The 22,859-nt window shown below is 28.5% G+C and overlaps 1 protein-coding gene across 1 annotated transcript in view; it reads right to left on the bottom strand.

Moving 5' to 3' along the window:
- LOC142328980 (uncharacterized) overlaps positions 1 to 21,893 on the bottom strand; it is a 177,159-nt gene extending 155,266 nt beyond the window's left edge. The window contains exon 1 of the mRNA XM_075373206.1: positions 21,596 to 21,893. The gene's annotated coding sequence lies outside the window, so the exon portion shown is untranslated. The remainder of the gene's footprint in view (positions 1 to 21,595) is intronic.
- Between the last annotated feature and the right edge of the window lie 966 nt (positions 21,894 to 22,859).

The following is a 22,859-nucleotide window of genomic DNA, read 5'->3' as shown; positions in this document are numbered from 1 at the left end:
TATCAAATAGAATAAAACAAAGAATTCAATTTTAAGGTGTTTTTTTGTGAACTATTAAGTAGCATTTTTTTTCAACTAAAATCAAAGTTTTTCGAATTTTAGAAAAAAAAACGCAAGTTATTCCTGTTACACTCTCACCGAATTCTCTGTAGATTAAATTATTTACTAGGACTGTGCAAACGTTTTTATGAAAATAAAATCAAAAATCTGAAAAATATACAAGATTAGTGGCCATTATGTACATATATATTTTTTTTTTCGTTCAGTGTATATTTTTGCTGTACTACTGCAAAAGTAAGTGATTTTAAACTCAGTTAAGGCTGGTTGTTATTGAAAGAATAAACAATTTAAAATTATAATAATTAAATAAATCAAGGTTGGACATTTTTATTTACCGTGTCTATTTTATGAATAATTATAATGTGCATTCGTAGATTGAATGATATTGTTGAATTGTTTATTAGTATTGATAATTATATGTTATCCATACATTGACTACGCTTACCGACTGTTGGACTTAATGAAATATTCAGTCCCTGTCTAGGTTGTAATCTGCGGTATGTGAATGACATATGAATTGCTTTTTATACAGGAAAAACAGGATATTACATTCTGTTGTGAAATGATGTGTCGGCGTGATCCTTATCTAATGGTCTAATTACAGTTACATGTTATTATAAATTTGAATCAAACAACCTATGGAAATAATAAAAAATAAATTAAATAAAAAATTTATGAATAATTTAATTGAGAAATTGTGTCATGTTTTCAAAATTATACATGCTTGAGTGCCTGGATTAATATATGGAGAAAATTTTCAAGTACATATTGTAGATTACGTCAAAATTTAACAAGTTTTAATCTGCCATTAGTAGTATTGTTTTAAGCTTATATGGAGTTATTATGCCTCAAAAAACCGATAATTAATTTCATTGACTTTTAAAATAAATTCAGTTTATTTACCGGAAATGTGAGTATGTTAACAAAATTACCGATGACCAGATTATCTCAGCTGAAAATGAGCAAGACCTTAATTACTCGGTGCTGAAGCTTAATAAATAAATGTGAACTGGCTGTTACACACTCAGTTCCATTTGTTGGGATAAGAGTATCCTTATTTAGAAAGGAGAAAAAAAATATATTTCCAGAACCATCGTTCAGAGCGCAATCTTCTATGAAACAAAAGCACAGGAAACTAAACGAAATTTTTAACATTTAAAAAATATTTACCGACAAAACTACATCTTCTGAAAAGAAGTATGCTGAACAGTTAGAAATGATAGAATAGAGGAGGTAGCTTTTATATAAATATATATATATATATATATATTTATATAAAAGCTATATATATATATATATATATATATATATATATATATATATATATATATATGAAGTAGTGTATATATGAAGCAGTATATAGATAGATATATGAAGCAGTCAAAATGGTTTGGCCAACGTCAATAGAATAGATGTTTCAAGATTTCGGGATTTCCTAAGAAACTTTTACAGCAGATAACAGCAAAAAGTAGGGAAATAGGACATCCTAAACGCTGTTGAAAGGACAAAATAGAAGAAGAGATTAAAAGACGAATTTGGAAATGGTAGATAGTGAACAGAGACGGAAGTAGAATTTGAGTATGAAAAAGCTGCGACAGCTGTAAAAATATTTTAAAAGTAAAGTGTATAAATATGCACCCCACCGATTTTTATTAATAAATCTTAATAACATGTCATTCAAATGCTTTCAAATGCTCTCTTAAAATCTAAAATTGTTACTTTTATTTCAAAATGAGTTATTAATTTTCCAGAGTAATTTTTCTCCACATTCAGACATTTGAGAAACACCTAAATTACACCCTTGATGTTTTCCGGTAAAATTTTAGAATTAAACAGAAAATTATGTTTTTAAATTTATAAATATTCCTATTACAATTTAATTTTAAAGAGAAATCTTTTCTTTGATGTTCAATTAGTGGAACGTCTGTATTAAGTTAAACGTTGATAGCTGAAATAGAAGAATTCTATTCAAGAGAGTAAGCAGATCTTTGTTGTGATTTGTTTTCAGATTCCAGTATTTATAATTTTTTAACTTTCAGTATTCCATCAATTTTAAATTAAATGTTTTAAATTACTTGTAATTATTTCCCATTTATTAAACTCCTTTTAACGTCTTAAAAGCGTTAAGTCTTTTAACAGTAAGTCCTTATGCGGGAATAAATATATTTTGGCTTTAAGTAGAAGTTATTGTTTTTTTGTGTATAGATACTCCTTTCATGATGTTGTTTTTGCATATTTTCACTATCTATTGTAAATGATGTACGTAGCTTATAATAATATCTATTAATGAAGACTTGCGAAAAAATCCCGGTTCCAAAACATACAAAGGTAGGGAAGTTATAATACAAAATAATATTTCAGATAAAAAAAAAGGAAATTAATTTTTTTTTTACTTAAATGTTGTTCTAAATCTTAACTAAACTTCTAATAAATATATAAATTAAAAATTTACAGATAAATTTACGCAATTTTAAACCTGTGGAATGATAATATTTATAATTATTTGATCGTTCATATTTTTATAGTGGCTGTTAGATCTTCTAATGGAAAAAATTTTCTTTTATGAAAAAGGTGCATAAATAAGTAAATAAAATTAATTTATGCAGTTTCAAGTGGATACAATACCTACTTTTGTAACTCACGTGTAGGGCTTAAATATACGATGAAAAATTTAAATCTTGAAACAAGAACTGTAAATTTTATTTACATTTTTCTCATATTCTGTCTGATTTTGTATATCAACAAGTTTCTTTTACTTTCCGATGAATTTTCTAGATTGTCTTTACAAACAAAAATTCGGGAAAGAAAAAAAAGGGGGAAAAACCATAAATTTTAATTTTTATAAAAAAAAAAAGGGTTCATGGCGAAAGGATACAATAACCGTATTTGCTTCAGTCAAAGGTCTCCTTTCTTTTTTTTAATAATTTCCTAATTATCGGTTGAGCCTGGTCTGGCACCTTCTGGTAACCGCCAGGACACCATACCTTTATTGGAGCTCAGTGATACGAAGACCACTTTTCGTTAGCTCTAGTCCCAAAAACCAAGGACTATTGGATGAAAAACTAAAATAGCTACTTAGTTGCTTCATGAGTAAAACAAGGTCTCGTATTCCTCATAAAACCTAATCCAAATATTAGAACAATAGAACAAGTTTTTTATTTAGGTTCAGTTTTCTTAACATATGGCACCGTTGGTATTATACAGTTTATGTAAAAATAGAGTATCCACTTACCAATAATTGTGAGTATTGACTAACCAAGCGCTTTCAGATTATTCCACGTAATTACAATCCAAACGAACTTTTTGAAATATTGGAATGCACTAATAACATTCATAAAACTAATACATTGGAGAAATTAAAAAATATATATATATAAATAATAATAAACTTATAAATGAACAAATCAGATTTCATAATTATATTCAAGCAAATTATACAATAATTATTAATTATTAGGTTGGCTAACTGATTCAATTTATACTGTATAACAAACATGTTACTGACAAGACGTTTTTCTTTTAATGTTGACTTATTTTAACTATTGACAACTTATTAACTGCTATGAACACAATAATTTTAAATTTTATTTTCATTTTAATTCTCATTTATAAAAATTTATATCTACAACTATAAAACTCATAATTAATCAGTAATCCCTGATGATGAAAGAATAATCCGAAAGCGCTTGGATAGTCAATACTCACAATTGTTGGTAAGTGGATACTCTATTTTTATATAAGTTTTTTGTTTTATAATTTCCCAATTTACTTGAGCATTTTCAATAGTGGAACATTTCTCTGATACGTATGATTGAATCTTTAAATATGAAAGAGTAATATAATAGAATTTAGAAAATTTTCAAGATTTAAGTTAAAATCGAATTCTTAAGAGCGCAGATCTCGTAAATTACTTCAAAATTTGGATCTTATTTTACTAAAATCATGGATAAAAGCGATAAAATTTCTTCATCTTCATTTATTTATCTTAAATAAATATATATACTGTAATTATTTATCTCTTTCACGTAGGTTAAATAAAAATTATTGAAAATAAGATTAAGTAAGTTAATTAGGTAAAAGTTGAAGGTAAATTTTAAGAAAATAATAAACAATAAATCAAAAAAAATGTTACCTATAGCACCAATAAAGAAAAAGAAAACAACTATTTTTTGTTGATTTTAGAGCATAATGTTACCAAACGTCAATAACCAAGTTATTTTGGCTTAAAAATTTCATATGATGAAGAAAGGTTTTCAATAAACAATTTTTTTATTTTTATTTTTATTAATCGGTCGGATGGCTAAATTTCCTCAACTCTTTATAGATTATGTTTTTCTTTTGTTTTTGTAGATAATCTTATAAAACAATTTTAATAATGGTTTGGTAAAATTCATGCTGGATGTTGTTGCCCAAACATACGAAAACGTAAGTAAAAAGTAAGCTCGTCGATAAAAGCTGAATGCCTAGTTGAGATAATAATTCTACAATAATTATAAAGAAATAAAATGTAAAACATTGCATTATTTTACGGTAACAATTTTACCACTATATCGTTAATCTTTTAAAGGAATTAAGCGCTTCGAAATAAGATCCAAGTTTTATATCCTTTATGTAATTATGAAATATGGCTGGAAGATTTCCAATTAACTTAATTCTCCTTCGGAGGAAAGCATTTATAATCGATTTAATTGTTAGGATTGCTCAGAAGTATTTTACAATACGATTTCTCTTATGTAACAGCGACTTTTCCACTGATAAAAAAGAGACATGTTAATGTGTGTCTGCAGTGGTAAGATAGCAATTTTTCATGATGGACTACATGATACGGATGCAGAGGTTTTATCAACCCGTATAATCCCTATTAATGTTAAAGTCCCATCATCATTTGCCGGCACTACTCTTTTATAAAGAAAAATAATACCCAGTCACTTTAGAAATCTTTAAAGAATTAAATCACATTCGTTTTAGTTAATTTAAGTAAATATATACGTTCCGTCACCTATATATCTACAATATTTTTTTTTATTGTTTTGTTTAGTCCAATAATCATAAAATACAATTTTATACTGGTATCTTATGAGGCCATCAAATTATAATTTACTAGAATATAAACAAAAGAAAGACAATCTTTACTTTTTTTTTTTAAGTGGTATTGCTATTAAAAAGTAGAATTTGATGACTTAATTTTATTGTCGTAGTGGTTTTAAATTGTACTTTGGATAATCTTTATTTATAAATTTATTGTTCATGTTACTACATGCAATAACGTAAATATTATTACTCCTGCGCTTATTTAACAAAATATAAAAATATTTACAAACATAAAAGTCTATAGAAATATTTTTGTAATAAACTTAAAAAATATAATATTTAAAGCATTATTATACAAAAAAAAAATCTGTTTTAAAAAAACAAATTTTCAAAATCCTACTACAGATCCTTGTACGAAGTAAAGAAAGTATTTTGATTGCTAAAAATATCGTTTTTCAGATTTCAACGGAAATATCCATTTTGACCATTGCTGAATCCATTTTGACCAGTTTCGGCGAGACATCTGTACGTACGTACGTATATACCTCGAAAAACTCAAAAACGACAAGCCGTAGAATGTTAAAATTTTGAACTGTTGTAACATCTAGCTGTGCATCTTCCCTTTTGATTGCAATAGACTGGACCAAAACTGTCCAAAAAAGTCCAAAATCCAATGAAATTTCCATTTTGGAATTTTTCTTAACTGCAATAATAAGCCCTCATTGAGAGCTTTTCAACGATATACCATAACTGGTACTTATTTTCTTTGGTTCCAGAGTTATAGCCAAATAAAAAACTTTAATTAATGAAATATTTGGATCTTACAAGGATATTTGGGCACATCGGTTCGAATCAGACTTCATCTTCTATTTTTTTTAATTTAAATATATTGATTTATTAATAATTATTAACCTCTGATTGTAGAAAAATTTTAACGATAAATAATAGTTCAAAATAACAATAAAAAAAAAATATATATATGAAAAAATATTAAAAAATAAAATTTTATGTACTTTTCATTTTAAAAAATGTGTATATGTAATTTAATAGGCGTACAAGGAAGTCATGTGGTGTCCACATCAATTTTTTTTACATTTAAAATTCGTGAGTTTGGAGAAAATTTAAAAAAAGAACAACCAATAACTTATTAAGCATTGATTTCAAGTCTATTCGAAACTGATGTTTTCAAAAGTCTAAACTAAAGAAAAATTTAAAAAAAGTATTTTTTTCAACTTCTCTTTTAAATTTGGTTTTATTTTTTTAATATCTTTTTTATTTATCCGTAAAATAAGATTAGATCAAAAGAAAAAAGTTGCCTGTATTAAAAATGCGGTCTATAATATTAAAAGAGGATAAAAAATATTAAAACTTATGTTGAGAAACGACGTACAGAGATTATTACTAAATGTGAGCAAAGGGTTTCAGCATTGCGGCAACTAAAATTATTTTTTACCTCGAGTTGATACACGGGAAATCAGGTAAAACACAAAAAACCTTTTTGAAATAATTTTTTACGTCCTTTTTACATTTGGTAAACAGTACTCGTTAAAAAAATTTGTCATTTTCTTTATCTGGAATACGGTCACTAAGTGACCACTGTAAATACTTCTTCCATAAAATAAATGAAGAATAATTAAAATCAGGGCATTTGGTAAAAATGAAAACTTGTGTATAAAGCACAAAAAAAAATACATATATATCAAATTGAGACATAGGTGTTAACGTATAATAAAGGAAGTTATTGTAATTTTTAGGTAAAGCTTGCTATTCATTTAGCAATATTTTGAGGCCGTTCGGGTAAATTGACGGCGGGCCAAGTCCTTGTTTCACAGTCACCTGATCGATACCTGTCCGGGGACGGCGGCGATTCAAAAATTGACCTTGGTCGTACTGCAGTCGACGGGTCGGGAAGAAATACTTTGCGCATATATTAGTGTCGATGCAGAAGGATGTCGGCAGGAAATGGCCGGTAGGCCCGCCGACGACGACAGTGGTCGTCAAACCGGAGGAGAAAACTTAAGCTGACCTTCTCCGTTCAGTGGAAGGAGCTGTGTCGCCTGGTGAAGTCGGAGTCCTCTTCGCGAGTAAGGAACAGGGTGAGGACCTCCACTCCGGGTGCGGGCCGTATCCGTGGTGCTGCTCAACGGATAAGCAAGGATATTTCTCCAGAAGTCTAGGGTACCACTACGACTCTGACAGGGAGGGGTGGTAGGAGGGTTCACTTCCTTATTAAGGATGTGGATGTATTCACCACTCAGGATGAGTTCATTAAGGAGTTTCTGAAAATCACGAGGGAGTCAGTGTTGATCGGCTTTATGACCATGCGACCAGCCTATGGTGTGACACAAGTGATCACTGCGGCTGTGCCACCCATCCTTGCGGATAAATTATTGGCTGATGGATGTATCCGTATTGGATGGGTGGCTTGTAGGGTTGTGAGACGTTCATTTGACCATTTGACAACCTTTGATTTCGATGCTGGAACCCAGGCCACAGGTCCAGTTCGCGTGTACCGGGCCAGTTCACTGTTGCCGGCCACTGTTTCACCTGTGGTGAGGCCGCGGGCCGGTCATCTACGGAAGAACTGCCGGCGAGAGGCTCGGTGTCCTTCCTGTCGGTTGCATGGACATGCACTCGGGGGTAAAGGATGCAAGGCTTCACCTGTGACATGAAGATTCGGTACCTGCTCAGGACTGATAGGTGTCTGTGGGGTACAGCCCCCTCCAGGAGGGGTGGGAGGCACCGGCCTCCCACCATCAATGATTGGACGGGGACTCCTTCGCAGCACCTCTGAGGGAGGGAATATAAGGCGGTAGCCAGTGGGAAATCCCCTTGGGCGTTCCTCATTAGTAGCAGGGGGTTGGGGTAAATTAAGGTGAACAACAAAAAAAAAAAAAAATTTATTATACAGTTGCTAGTTAAATGTTTTCCTCTAGATGGTAGCGCTTCTTTCAAAATATAAATGTGCGCATATATAGCAAACAAACTACGTACCGTGCTTTTTTATTGGTTAGAAAGCACAGAATTGTTTTGTTTACTTCTTGTAAAAACGATTTTAAAAAAGTGTATATATAGAGATTTAAAAAAAATCTATTTAATTTTTAAAAATATTTTACTCTATTAAACAGAGGAAAATTGATAACTGTTTGAATCCACTTATGACAATATCCTCAAAATTTGCTACACCGTAAAAAAAAATCTGATGCGGGCACTACATGACTTCTTTGTCCGCCTATTAAATTACATATACACATTTTTTTCAGCACTTTTATGAACACTTTTTACTGAACACTTGGATGGTTTAGTGCTACATTTTTCAAATTATTTCAAAGACCTAGATTTCTCAAAGCTTGTGTGCAATCAGAATCCATTTATCGATAATGAAGAAAACGAATTTGAGTTGACGACCAATGAAAAAGAAAAACTGATAGAATTATTATGGGATATCTCACTGAAACAAAAGTTTCAAAATGAAACCGTAATTCAGTTTTGGATAAATCTCAGTGGAGAGTATGAATCTTTGTATTGCAAAGCAATGCAAGTGCTTCTACTGTTTGTAATGTCTTATTTATGCGAAACGGGCTTTTCGGCACTGGCTGCAATGAAAACTAAATATCAAACCAGGTTAATAGTCGAAAAAGAGTTACGAGTGGCACTCTACACATTGTCCCCCAAGATTTGATAAACTTTGTGCCAATAAACAACAACCCTCCCATTAAATTTTTATGTGTTAGATGTAGTTTAATTAGTAATTTACGCTGTAGTTTAATGTAGATAAAATTAAACAGAAATTCCAGAATAATTAAATAAAATTAAACTGAAATTAAAATAGAAAATTAAAAAATAATACGATTTAAACAATTATAATTTTCAATTAATATTATATAATCAGATGTTTCACCAAATATATTATATATGCACGTATAATAAATCCTGTTAAATTCAATATACACATTTTTAAAAGTACATAATATTTTATTTTACTAATAATTTTTTTTTTTTCATTTTTTATTGTTATTACTGAATTATTATTTATTGTAAAACTTTTTTTACAATCACGGGTTAATAATTATTAATAAATCAATATATTTATATTAAAAAAAAAAAATTAAAAAGAGGAGAAGTAGGATTTGAACCGATATGCCTTCCCCTTGTAAGATCAAATATTTCATTAATTAAAATTTTATTTGGCTATAACTCTGGAACCAATGAAAATAAGTACCGCTTATGTTATATTGTTGAAAAGCTCTCAATGAGATCTTATTACTGCAATTAAGAAAAAGTCCAAAATCCAATTTTTTGGGATTTTGGGCTTTTTGTACACATTTAGTTCAGTATTGTAATCAAAACGGGAGTTGCAAAACTAGATGTTACAACAGTTCTAAATCCAAAAATTCAGCATCCTATGGCTAATCGTTTTTGAGTTATGCGAGATACGTATATACAGACAGACGTCGTGCCGAACTAGTCAAAATGGATTCAGGGATAGTCAAAAATTGATATTTTTTCCGTTGGAATCTGAAAACCAAAATGTTTCGCGATTACAATACTTCCTTTACTTCGTAAAAACAGCATGTCAATATTAATTACTTTTTTCTAGTTTGTTTAATAAATTATCAGTAATATTTTTTTCTTTTCTTTTAATAATGGATTAATTTGGAGACAATACTACCAAATTTTTCGTCTCGTATACAGCTTTTCTAAAAATGTGTATTATGAAAAATCATGTTTTCAAGATTATATGGTGATAGAGGAGGGTAAAAACTACATTAGAAAGATGATTTTTTGTAATAGTTATTATTATTATTTTATTATAAAAAATGTTATTTTTAAAACCAAAAAAATATTTTTTTATTCTGCTCTTTCTGTAGAAAATTTTTCCCTAAAATTTCTTGTTACCTAGCCCTTTCTGTTTGGTGAGGGTCGTATCGGTTCATTGCAAGGGTGTGTGTGGAGGGGTGAACCATATAAAAAATATAAATAAATATGTAAAAAAAATACAAAAATATTATTAAAAGATTTCAGGCAGCAGAAGGTTCTCAGTTCAATTTGTATACATTCGTTACATTTCTAGAACTACGGAGTCTATAGCGACTGCATATTAAAAGTAAGGTATTATAAAAACGTATAAAAATAACTAAAAATTTATAAAATAACTAAAAAGAAATAAATAATTTTTTACTTAAAATAATAAGTAATTTTAAGCGATTTATTTAAATTTTTGATCTTATTGTTTATTAAATTAATATTGCTATATAAAATAACTTGGATTCCAGTTAGAACTAATTTAATTATCAGGTGGGTTTAGTTTATAATAACGATAAGTAATTGTTAAAAATAACTTGGGAAATCGATAAAAAAAATAATAATTTATAGGTAAAATTCATGGATGAATTTCTGTAAAAGTAATTTTCATGGATAAATACAGTACTTTTTTCTAAACCAAATAAATTATTGTATTTTGATTAAAGGGAATAAACAAATAACGGAAAAATAATCAAAAGTAATTTCACAAAAGGTTCACCCAACCGGTCAACTTAATTTCACATCATCTGTTATCCGGATGTTCTGTCATTCAACCAGAAAACCAAAATAAGGAACTAAATAGACAATTTTTTCTTACAAAAAAAAAACCTAAAAAATGTCAAAAGTAAACAACTATAATTGATTTCTTTCGATAACATCAAATCGTGTACAAATTATAGTAATTTGTAAAATATTATATAGTCTGATTTTTCCTAAAAAAAGGAAGAACTAAATGTTTTATTCTCAAAATAATTTGACTGGAATTTAAACGTGAAATGACAAACACCATCACTGTCGCTGTTCCACGAAAATAATTTTTTTTCTAAACGTCGAAACATGTTACCCAATTTCAACTAAACTTAGAGAATAATATGCAAAATTCTCTATTAATGTCAAAAATAGGGTCGGAAATTTTTTTGGGAGGAGCTATTTTGGGTCAGGGGTCGGATAAGTCAGGAATGGCGTGAAACACCTAGAAACGTAAGGATTTGGCTGGGCGAGGATTTTTTGGGGGTTATGTTTGGGGATTTTTTGGATTGGGGGTCAGGAGGTAGCGGAGGCCCGGATCGGTGGAGATCGGGGGGGTTTTGGTCTGAGACGAACAGGTTGTCGGGAAAAAAGAGAAAAGTGATACCCCTTATAATTGTCTCTGTGAGGTCTTAGAATATTTTTCGCCTCGAAGACGAAAAATTTTCTAACTCCTTGTTTACTTCAATTGCGTGAATTAATACTCTTGCACAGTCTTGTAGTATAACTTAGAATAATTTTAACTAAATCATTTGGTTAAATACGTCCAACTCCTATGTTATAGCTAGGAAAAACAGAAAAATCTAAATATCTAATCAATCCATTGTTCAAATCTCACCAAATTTTGTGTCCATGTCCATCAATCTTCCACCAACAAAACCCAATCCACTTCAATTCATAGTGATGTCATATAATTTAAAGTGATCGAAAAACATATATTCAGATTTCTAAATCTTAGAAATAAACCGATTATTAATTAATGTACATTTTAAATATTTTAATGATAACTTAAATTCTCCCTAGAAATTATTAAATTGAATTAAAATTTAGATTTATCAACAAAAAAAATTTAATTTATTTCAGGACTTGTACACATCCAGTTACTTTTTTTATTTAGGGGTTATCGTTCGCACACACTACACATTATCGGTTCCTCAGATAAAGGGATCAGCGTAGGAAATACTCTTGACTGATACGTCCTTTTTATTCACGATTAAAACCCCACTGTTAAATTGCTACATGTTTTTGTGTACATTCCCAGTTTTTATGAGGCGATTAGTAAAAATAGATTCAATACATAAATTGCCCACCAGACTGATCCAATGGTTATCTCTTCTTCGTAAATCAGTTGTTTAATGCTAGTTTTCGAAATCGAATGTTCCGAGTTTCAAAGCCTAGTAAATGTTAGTTGCTTTTATACGAATTTTAGTAATAGACTATGGATACCGGTGTACTTTGGTGGTTAGAGTTCAGCATGTCTCTAGAATGGTTAGCCTGAGTCCTGTACAAGACTGCACCTCATTTACATGTCATAAATATCATTCTCATCTCAATGAGCCATGGGGGGATTGTTCAATAGTGAACTATTGTTCACTAGTGAACAATAGTTCACTATTGAATAGATTGCAATTGCACATTAAGAAAGAAAGAATTGTTCAATTTTTATGTCTGTCAGAAAATTTGTTCTGATCTTATTAAGATCCATCAGCTGTTAACTCCTTAGTGTAACTTACCTATCTCGAGTATAATAGATTTTAACACTTAAACTCATCGGAGATAAAATTTGTTAGTTAATTAACGAATGATTAAGTAAAGTTTATGCCACAGATTTTTCCTAGAAAACAAATGGGAAAAGTAGGTTCTACTTAATACTGTGACTCCTGCGATTTTGAGATCCCTCACTTTGTATCACTTTAAAGTACTATTAGGTATTTAAATTGTTTTGTGCCTGTTATAAAAACTTTCAGGATTTGATTCTTGAAACAAACATATTAACAAATTATTTTTTATTTTTATCGTATCGTGTTAAGAATGTCAAAAGTGGAGAAAATAACATTTTATTAATTTTTTCTGTGTTTTTAAATATAAATTTCTTGACAGTTTATAATTGGAATATTTAATTCATATTTTTAAGTGAGAATTCATAATCCTATTTAAAAAAAAAAGAACGTAAATTTAATAAAAGAATTGACAATTTCACAATGACATCGTATTTACAATGCATTTCGATTTAGATTAGATTGGAATTGGACAGACAACTTTATATATAAATTATTGGTAAGAATTATAGTACCAGGAAGAAGGGATTTTACAATCCAATTTCACACCGTGTTCGATCGTGACCTTATAATGTAAACAACCTAGTGTTACCCTTCATTTAGCTTCGCATCCACCTGTTCTTTTTTTAGAACCCTTCGTAGTAGTACATCCATACGAGGAATAGAATTATTGTATTACGGGTAGAATTCTTGTATCAGTTTATTTATAAAACATCACTCGACCCTACACTTACCTTCTTATAATAACACTAACGCCCTCTGAAAAGAGTATTAATTGTTTCAGATCTGGTAAGAAATTCCTTTAGTTAATTAAATAGTTTTACTTATTCAATTTCAGTTATATACTAATTAATATTTGATAAAAATTTTTATCCTGTTGTTAAAAGTTTTCAAAAAATTGGTGATGTAATCATTGAAGTATTTTTATTTAAATTTATTTTAAAGAATAGGTTAATTTTTGATAAATTGTTTCTTTTTTATAATTTAATTATTTATGAAAGGTAAGTTCAAAACCCAACGAGTTCCGTTTTTAAAAAAAGAGAACTTTATTTTATTTATAAGTTAAAATATTATAATTAATATTTATTTAATTAACAATGCTTAATTATTTATTATTTAATATACGTTTAAATAATTATTAATAAGACAAAAAACATTATGATGTTTAACGAATGAGATTCATACATGGACTTTGCACGTCGAACATTGCCATGGAACTAACTAAAATTATATTACAATAAAACAAACAAACAATACAACAAACAATTATATTACAATAAAACAAACGCTGCATCTACAATACATTCCTGATCGTAATGATTTCCTGAGATTGACTGATATCTAGGCCTCGTGGCACTTATCATATATGTATCAGCTATTTATTGTACTATAACTTGTACGTATATAGACAGTACTTTAAAATTAGATATAAAAATAATTTTGAATCTCTGAAGGGGTGTAGTTATATCTCAAAATATAGTTTTAGGTGACTTAAAGTATTATTATGAACTTTATCAGAGAAATTAGTTTGTTAAAACAAAAGGATGGATAAATATTTGGATAGCCATATTAGAAAATATTTAGTAACTTTGTCGGTGTATTAACTATTATACTAATATCCTTTCTCCATTAATTTAAAGTTAAAAACGTTTTACATAAAAAGATATATACATATATCGACTATTGTCTCCAAAAACAGCAAAATTATTTACTCCAAGTTTACCTTAAATTTTAGGTTGTACATAATGCATGATAATGACAAATAGTAGCTGAACGAACAGTAAAGATTTGTTTTTTTTTATAGCTTAATTTTAATATAGGCAACTTATTCTAATTTTCCTTCATATAGTTCTGTATTTAAACCAACCGCCGTAATTGGAAACCTTTTGGTGATACTCCTGTGTGTATCCTCCAGAAATTATAGTTAAACACTCAAAATAAAAACCTAAAGTCAAACTTCATAAAGTTGTAACAAGTTAAGTAAAAAATTTAACAATAACATCTTCTTTAATGTAACAAAAATTCACTACCCGTGTTATTAAGCACAAGCTTCATACTTATGCGATGAATTAAATTTTATTAGAAATAAATGAAAGTTTTAGTCTACATGTTATGAATACATGGGAAAATTTACATATATCTGAAATTCTTAGACTATTAGAACCAAAAATTCGTCTGAAAAATTGTATTTTACTCAAAAAGATCTAGAATAATTCATATTAGTTTCTCTTAGAAGCAATAGGAACTATAGGAAATTATTAATTATTAAACGACTCATTTTTAAATTATTTGTACGTTTTCTTCCATAATACTTTTTGGAGCTGATTCACGTTAGCGCTACCAATAAATTTCTGGAAGATAACTTCCAGATATTTTTATTTTAAATCGTTTAATATTTATAAATTATTATTAAGTTTGGTCATGTTCTTCAATCAATTACACGGTTATCTATTTTCAAAAAAAAATTAAATAAATGTTTCAACTTTTATCGATTAATGTCCTCAAAATACAGAAATTATAGTCATAATTCACCGGCTTGACAAGGAAACATTACATTTCATTACATAATATTTATCATTTTTGGATTATTAAAAAAAAAAGTATCAACTGAAAGATTACTTTTACTTTTTCATTTATTTATTCCATTACATACATTTTTTATTTCCTTGTACGAAATAAAGAAAATATTGCGATCGCGAAAAATTTCGGTTTTCAGATTTCAACGGAGATATTTATTTTAACTATCCCTGAATTCATTTTGACTAGTTTCGGCGTGACGTCTGAACGTACGTTCGTATGTACGTATACATCTCGCATAACTGAAAACCGATTAGCCGTAGGATGTTGAAATTTTGGATTTAGGACTGTTACAACATCTAATTATTCACCTCCTCTTTTGACTGCAATAGATTAGACCAAGAGTGTATAAAAAAGACCAAAATCCTAAAAGAACTGGATTTTTTGGACTTTTTCTTAACTGCAGTAATTAGTCCTGAGCTTTCCAAAGATGTATCAAAGTGGTACTTATTTTCATTAGTTCCATACTTATAGCCAAATAAAATTTTAATTAATAAAATATTTGGATCTTACAAGAGGAAGGCACATCGATTCAAATCTGACTGTATCTCATGTTTTTAACTTTTTTTAAATTTAAATATATTGATTTATTAATAATTATTAGCCTTTGATTGTAAAACAATTTTTAAAATAAATCCCCCCCCCCCCAAATAATAACAATTAAAAAAATGATGAGTTAGCAGAAGTTATTAATGTACTTTTCATTTAAAAAAATATGTATATGTAATTTAATAGGCGTACACGGAAGTTATGTGGTCTCCACATCAAATTTTTTCTCAAAGTCTTTTGTTGGCAGTTTAACAATCGAAATAGCTACCTGATTTAAAGTTTAAGTAAAATCTTTGTAAACGGTTTTTGACTACAATACTCATTTTTTTCCAATTCATTTCGTTTATTTAATTATAATGTTTACAGAAAAATTTCCTATATTTAAATCATAATTTATTAAACAAAAAGTACAAAATAAATAAAACTTTTTTTTTTTTAAAGTAAAGTTGTATTATTATTTTTATTATTATTATTTATGATTTTGTTAAAGTATTTAAAAATATTTTAAATAACGTTTTCCTAATTAAAAATATATTTATGTTAAATTAACCCTGCTGTGATATTAATTTGAAAGTTTTAATTGCATCCAAATAACAATATTTAACTTTCACTTTTAATGTGTCCTTTAAAAAGGTGTAGTTTTTTTTACTGAAAATTAGTATTTATTTCAAAAATATACTGTAATTTGTATGTGGCTTCATACTATCATACATTCATTATTATTATTACTTTTTTTTTATTCTCCCTCGCGTGATTGAGGTCTTAATCTGGACTGATTGGTCTATGCCAATTAGAACAAATACTATTGTGATCTTATATTAAAGAAAGATCTGACGTTGTATGTTTTGAGTATGACTGATTTCTGGAAGTCTCTGTGCACGTATGTACTGAGTCAGAGTATTAGATGTGGTGTGAATGTGTGGGGTGTGAAGCCTATGACATAATGAAGGGGATGATGTTTTTTTCTTGTTTTCAGATTCTTTTTATTTATATTGCTAGATCGGTGTATTTGGTTATCTTTTCGGTATATTTAGTTTGGATGTTTGTGTCTTGTGAATGGCACTGTCGATTAAATAGGTGACGTTTTCTTTTTTTTGGATTAGAAGGTAGCGTCTTCCTAAATCAGCTGATTTGGAAGTCGAGAGTTACAGCGTTCAAGTCCTAGTAAAGCCAGATATTTTTACATGGATTTGAATACTAGATCGTGGATACCGGTGTTCTTTGGTGGTTGGGTTTCAATTAACCACACATCTCAGGAATGGTCGAACTCAGAATGTACAAGATTACACTTCATTTATACTCATACATATCATCCTCATTGATCCTCTGAAGAATTATCTAAACGGTAGTTACCGGAGGCTAAACAGGAAAAAGAAAAAGAAAAAAAAGGATTGGAAGGTAATATCTGGTCTATTTGCGGAGATTATTTTATCCATACAAATGTTGACATCCCAGCACGGTTTGTATTTAGTATTTTAGAGTATGAATGTTGGTGAGTATTTGTAGTAGGGATGGGTGTTCTCGATGAGTTTATGTATTGTAGCTAGTGATTGTTGTACCACTTTAGCCGCTGCGTTATGTTGTGTCCGAGTTATTTTTTTGGGGGCAAGGGAGCGCCAGGCAGCCTGCAGGAGGTGACGGAGAGGCGAAGACCGGGAGACTATCGCCAAGGAGGCACGGACTCGCACGTTTCTCGCAAGGCAAGAGACCTGGGACCACAAGACCAGAGTACAATGGACCGTAAGACTTATCCCTCTGGTCACCTCTCCATACCGCCGGAGCGGTGGCATGGAGAGGTGGAGTATTACCTGATCCAGTTTTTAATTGGTTACGGGTACTTCCGGGCTTATCTCTTTGTCATAGGAAAAGCGTCGTCCCCCGACTGCCTCTACTGCCTCGGTGTACGGGAGGATGTGCTCGGTGGGCGGCAGATCGAGGGACACTAGAGGAGGATCTCGGAGCTCCGAGCCGCCACAACGTGTTTGCGATGATGCTCTGTGACCTGAGCAGCTGGAAGAGTGTGGCACGATTCGTCGGCATCAATCTCAGGACCAAGGTGGGTGACCTGGTTAATCGTAAAAATTAAGTAGCGGCCTTCTCAGGCTAGGATAGGAGAACTTGGCCTGAAGTAATGTATTAAACGATTCCGGTCGAGTCCTGTTAGAAAGGGAGGTGGTTTTAATCGATGATGGCGATTGGATAATACCACCAGTGAAAGCCTGACACTCCGTGCGTAAATGCATTTTCACCTCCCTTCCAAAAAAAATCAATTATTATTATTGTCATTAAATTATATCGAATCAGAATGTTTACTTTTTAGAAGTTTGTATTTTTTAATTATTTATTTTATAAAAATTTTAAAGTCAAATGTTTTCTTAAAATAATTACCAAGTCAATACGTAGTTTTAGTAATTCACTATTTCTTTTATAAGTTCAACTTTATTTTTACCTATATAATCGTAAAGGTTATTAACATTTAATAATATTTTTTGAATAATTTTTTATCTTTGGCCAGTCAATTTTTTTTTAAAACCATTTATTTTGTCTTCCTTTAGCAAACTTAGTTTATTACAATTCTAATGTAAGGAATATTTTTTTAAAGATAGACTGAATTATGTTGTATTTTGAATCTCCCATAATCTTTTTACTTTATCTCCTTTTCATAAGTGTAAGAGTTTCTTGTTTATTATATATATATATATATATATATTTATTTATTTATTTATTAACGAAAAAAATATTAGCTTGAAAAATTCTATTATTGAAAAAATTATATACATATATTTTTTTAATAGTAATAAAATTTTTCAGGTTAATATTAATCGTAAACCTTTTGTTATTTTTCAAACCTTATATTAATTCTTTCAAGCTTTAATTGTTAAGTTTAATCGTTATTAAATTTTATCGGCTTGTTATCCTTTTTGTGTTCATAATATGTTAAAATCCTATAAATAAAACCCTATATAAATCCTATAAAATTCTATAAATCTATCAAGTATTTAATCCTGTAAGTCTATTTACTTCTTTTTTATTTTAAATCGTATACAGCTGATTTGTTTTATATAGTACCTATTACTAGTAATAGATACTTTGGTAGTATCTATTACTAGTAATAGTTAATACCAAAACTTAAAAGTTGATTATTTTCATCATTATATCTTTATGAAAAACAATTAATTTGAAGACATGGTATATTTTTTAAAATTAAAAGGCTGTAAATACATAACGCTTTTTGGATTTCGAGCATTAAATATTTTATTTACTGATCTTTTAGGAGTAGTTAATTAAACAAAGCATTATTTTGGGCAGGCAGAATTAGAAAAATCCTTCATCCTTCATACAAATCAAACAATAATTTGAATTATTTTTTATAGATGTACTATTCTATTTTCCAAAATGTAAGGTAGATTTACGCGCAGTTAAGCTGAGACAAATATATCAATTAAATAAGTCGGAAAAGTAGAACAAGGTGCAAGAAATAAAAAAATTAATTTTAATATTGATGTCTGTTAACTATTCTAGATGAATATCTGAATAAATAATGTTTTATTTTATAAAAAATTGATTTATTTTTATTATACACTCTGATGCAAGACAGTATATTCTCTAATAGCCTATTTAAAAAAAATTGTTTAAATATGCTTTGTAAGACGATTAATAATAACGAATTTTAATCGAAATTCTCTTATGTAGTAACAAGGGGACTTAAATTTTCTAGCAGTAAAAATGAAAGGTTTTTTTGAATCACGACAAGAATTTTTATAATTAAGATTTTTTTTGTTATTTGTATGTATATTAAAAAAATTACATTAATAAACAATAGTTAAATAATGTATTAATATAATATTAATAATAATTTTAACACCTATTTTATTATATATTCAAGGATCGAGGCAACATTTTTCACAATGAAAGGTTTTCAGACATTTATTTTAATCTGATTTTACGAAATGGTTTTTTGTTTATTTATGGTTTTTATTTATACCATGTCTGAAATTTAAGTGCGTAACTAATAACAAAATCAGAAGTAAGTAACCAGAAAGACATTAACGTAATTCGTAAAAATAGAAGTGTTTAACTAAATGTGTTTTGTTTACTCAATATGGATAACAAAAAAAATTATTTCATATCTTATCGAATAAAAAAATTTTTTAAATTTCAAAATCTTTAATTATCATAATAAATACCTAATATTACGTAATTATTGTGTAATTTTTCTAATGCTAATAGTAAAACAAGCAGTTGAATTACAAAATATAGAAAAATTTTTTTTATACAAAACAACAGTATTGAAACGATTGTCTACTATTAGCAGAAGACTTAGCAGTATTTACCAATAATCTAGAAACGGATCAAATTAATAAATCAAAAGAAATATCCAAGAAAACAGTATTACAATTATTCTCTGAAAAAACTTAATTTATGAAAAATATAAAAAATGGGCTCTTACAGATAGAAATAAAATGTTAAAAGAATAATCAACTTTAAAATTAAAATATTTTGGGGAAATAACTGGATATTATATTAATAACAATAATGAAAACTCAGCCTTGGAAAATAAATAAAAAATAAAGATTTCTAAATACTTCAGCTCTACAGAATAGAAGGGCTAAAGTACCGATAAATTATTTAAATATGCGAAGGCAATTTTCCAGAAAGTTCCTAACTTTCATAGAGCTGAAATTAAAAATTTGGAAACGAAAGGAAGAAAATTTCTCTGAAAAATGTTTCGAACTGTATACGATAAAATATTTTGATATAGAGATTCAACGAAGAAATTTAACGAAACATTTCGAAAGTTTCAGGCGAAATTAAAATGAGAAGATTCATATTTTATGGACATTTGTCTAGAATAAATCCTTAAAGATTAAACGAAAAAAATTATTTTTGAAAAAATAAACAAATGGATTAACTAAACGTGAAAATCAAAGGATTAGAAAAGTCAAAAAGATATAAATTAAATAAATATCGTAAATTCTGAAGATAAAAAAAATTAATAAATATCACATAAAACAATTATTTAAGAGTTATAAAAGTGTTTCAAGAGAAAAAAAAATTGTCTAAAATAACAACCGATTGTCGTAAAAAAATAAGACAGAAAATTGAGCCACAAAATGAAATAATAATGGGAAAACAGAAAACCAAGAAAACAAAAATTTTTTATATAGAAAATATATGTAGATATATAACTCTACAGACTAACTCTACAGATAATTATCGGCACAAAAAAATCATAAATATCGATTCAATCTATGCATATAATTGATAAGGAAGTAAAGAAAATCAAATATAATTTAAAATTATTTTCTTTTTAAAGAAACTTAGCGATTTTTTTTAATTTTTTTATTTAAATGACACGAGTTAAAATATTAATATTAAATATACTTTATTAAAGAAGTAGTTAATAATTAATAATTTGAATAAATATTTTTTCTCACTTTTATAAACGTAATTATTCGATTTTTTTATATTTATTAACGTATAATTTATTAAAATTATAACAATAAATATATTTGAAGAATCTATAATGGAAATTATCATAAAAAATTCATGAAATCATTTAAGAATAAAAAAAAGTGAAGAAATATGTAGATATATAACTCTACAGACTAACTCTACAGATAATTATCGGCACAAAAAAATCATAAATATCGATTCAATCTATGCATATAATTGATAAGGAAGTAAAGAAAATCAAATATAATTTAAAATTATTTTCTTTTTAAAGAAACTTAGCGATTTTTTTTAATTTTTTTATTTAAATGACACGAGTTAAAATATTAATATTAAATATACTTTATTAAAGAAGTAGTTAATAATTAATAATTTGAATAAATATTTTTTCTCACTTTTATAAACGTAATTATTCGATTTTTTTATATTTATTAACGTATAATTTATTAAAATTATAACAATAAATATATTTGAAGAATCTATAATGGAAATTATCATAAAAAATTCATGAAATCATTTAAGAATAAAAAAAAGTGAAGAAATAAATACAGACTATAGTGAATTGTATCCGTTTCTATTTACGAATTACTGACCGTTGCGTTGTTAGTCTGTTGTGGATCGAAAGGCGTCCAGGCGCCGCCGTCGGTCCGTATGATGTCCTTACGTGGCGTTAGACGTAGGCACTACAGTGTACTGGACTGTTCGCCCCGGACCTGCCAAGCCACGAGTAGTACTAAGTTAAGGGTTGATTTTCTACAGATCTTATCACGCCAGTACTTATTAATGTATGCCCCCCTCACTTACTTCTTTTATAAACTGCGCATGCTACTTGAAATATTTTGTTTACAACTGACAACGAATATGCCGACAGAAATTTTTCACCCGTTTTAAAAGCGACTAACAGTTTTGTTGTTGCGATTGTTTGCTGTTTTATATTTTCTTGTTCTTGTCGATTGTTGTCCTAACAACATCAGTTTACTTTTTAGTCTACATCACTGCATTTGTTAACGGAGACAATACCCCTCTAAAACCCTCTCTACCATCTCCCTCTTTACTGCATTTCATTCTGAATCATTGAACCAATCAACGTCCTGTGTCCTGTTTTTTGTATAGAATAGTTTGTCATTTGTGTTATAATGTACAACGCGATGCGACTTTTTTTTTTATAAAAAATTTATTTTTCGTTTTTTTTCTTTCATTTTGCGTTAACAAATTTGAATTAGACTTTTTTAAACAACAGAATATTTTAAAGAATATGAAATAAGATAAATACAATTAAAATAGAAAAATGTTATGTAAATCGATTCAATAGTTTTAAAATTACAAAAAAGTAATATTATTAATTAAATAAACGTTTCACTTTTAGAACATTTCTTTTTTAATATTTAAAAAAGAATTTTCCTATAATTACAAAAAAAAAATATATATATAATTTATTTACCTTTGAATGAATTTTTGTTGTATACGTAATTATAACTTAAATGACGTATTTAAATCTTTTCCAAACTCCTCTTTTACAATTAGATAAAAGTACGAGTATAACAGTTTGTGTAAGAAGTCAGCCGGTCGGAATTTTCAATATTATAAAATAATTTTCAACATTTTACCACGAGTCTGCTGCCTAAATGGAGTTCATATCTCTTATTCGGACAACGTACGATACCTAGGACTCCATTTGGATTGCACATGGAAAAATCATTTGAGAGAAAGGAGGAAACAATTAAATATCAAGCTAAGCCGAACTGGTTATTAGGAAGAAGGTTTTCGCCGTGTTATCGTTAAATAACAAACCGTTGTTTTATAAAACTTTTTTAAAGCCAATATGGGCCTACGGGATACAACTTTGGAGTACTGTAA

The sequence above is a fragment of the Lycorma delicatula genome, chromosome 8 (assembly GCF_047948215.1).
Source record: "Lycorma delicatula isolate Av1 chromosome 8, ASM4794821v1, whole genome shotgun sequence".
NCBI lineage: Eukaryota > Metazoa > Arthropoda > Insecta > Hemiptera > Fulgoridae > Lycorma > Lycorma delicatula.
The sequence above is the reverse complement of the archived record's forward strand: the minus strand, read 5'-3'. Positions and strand labels throughout refer to the sequence as shown.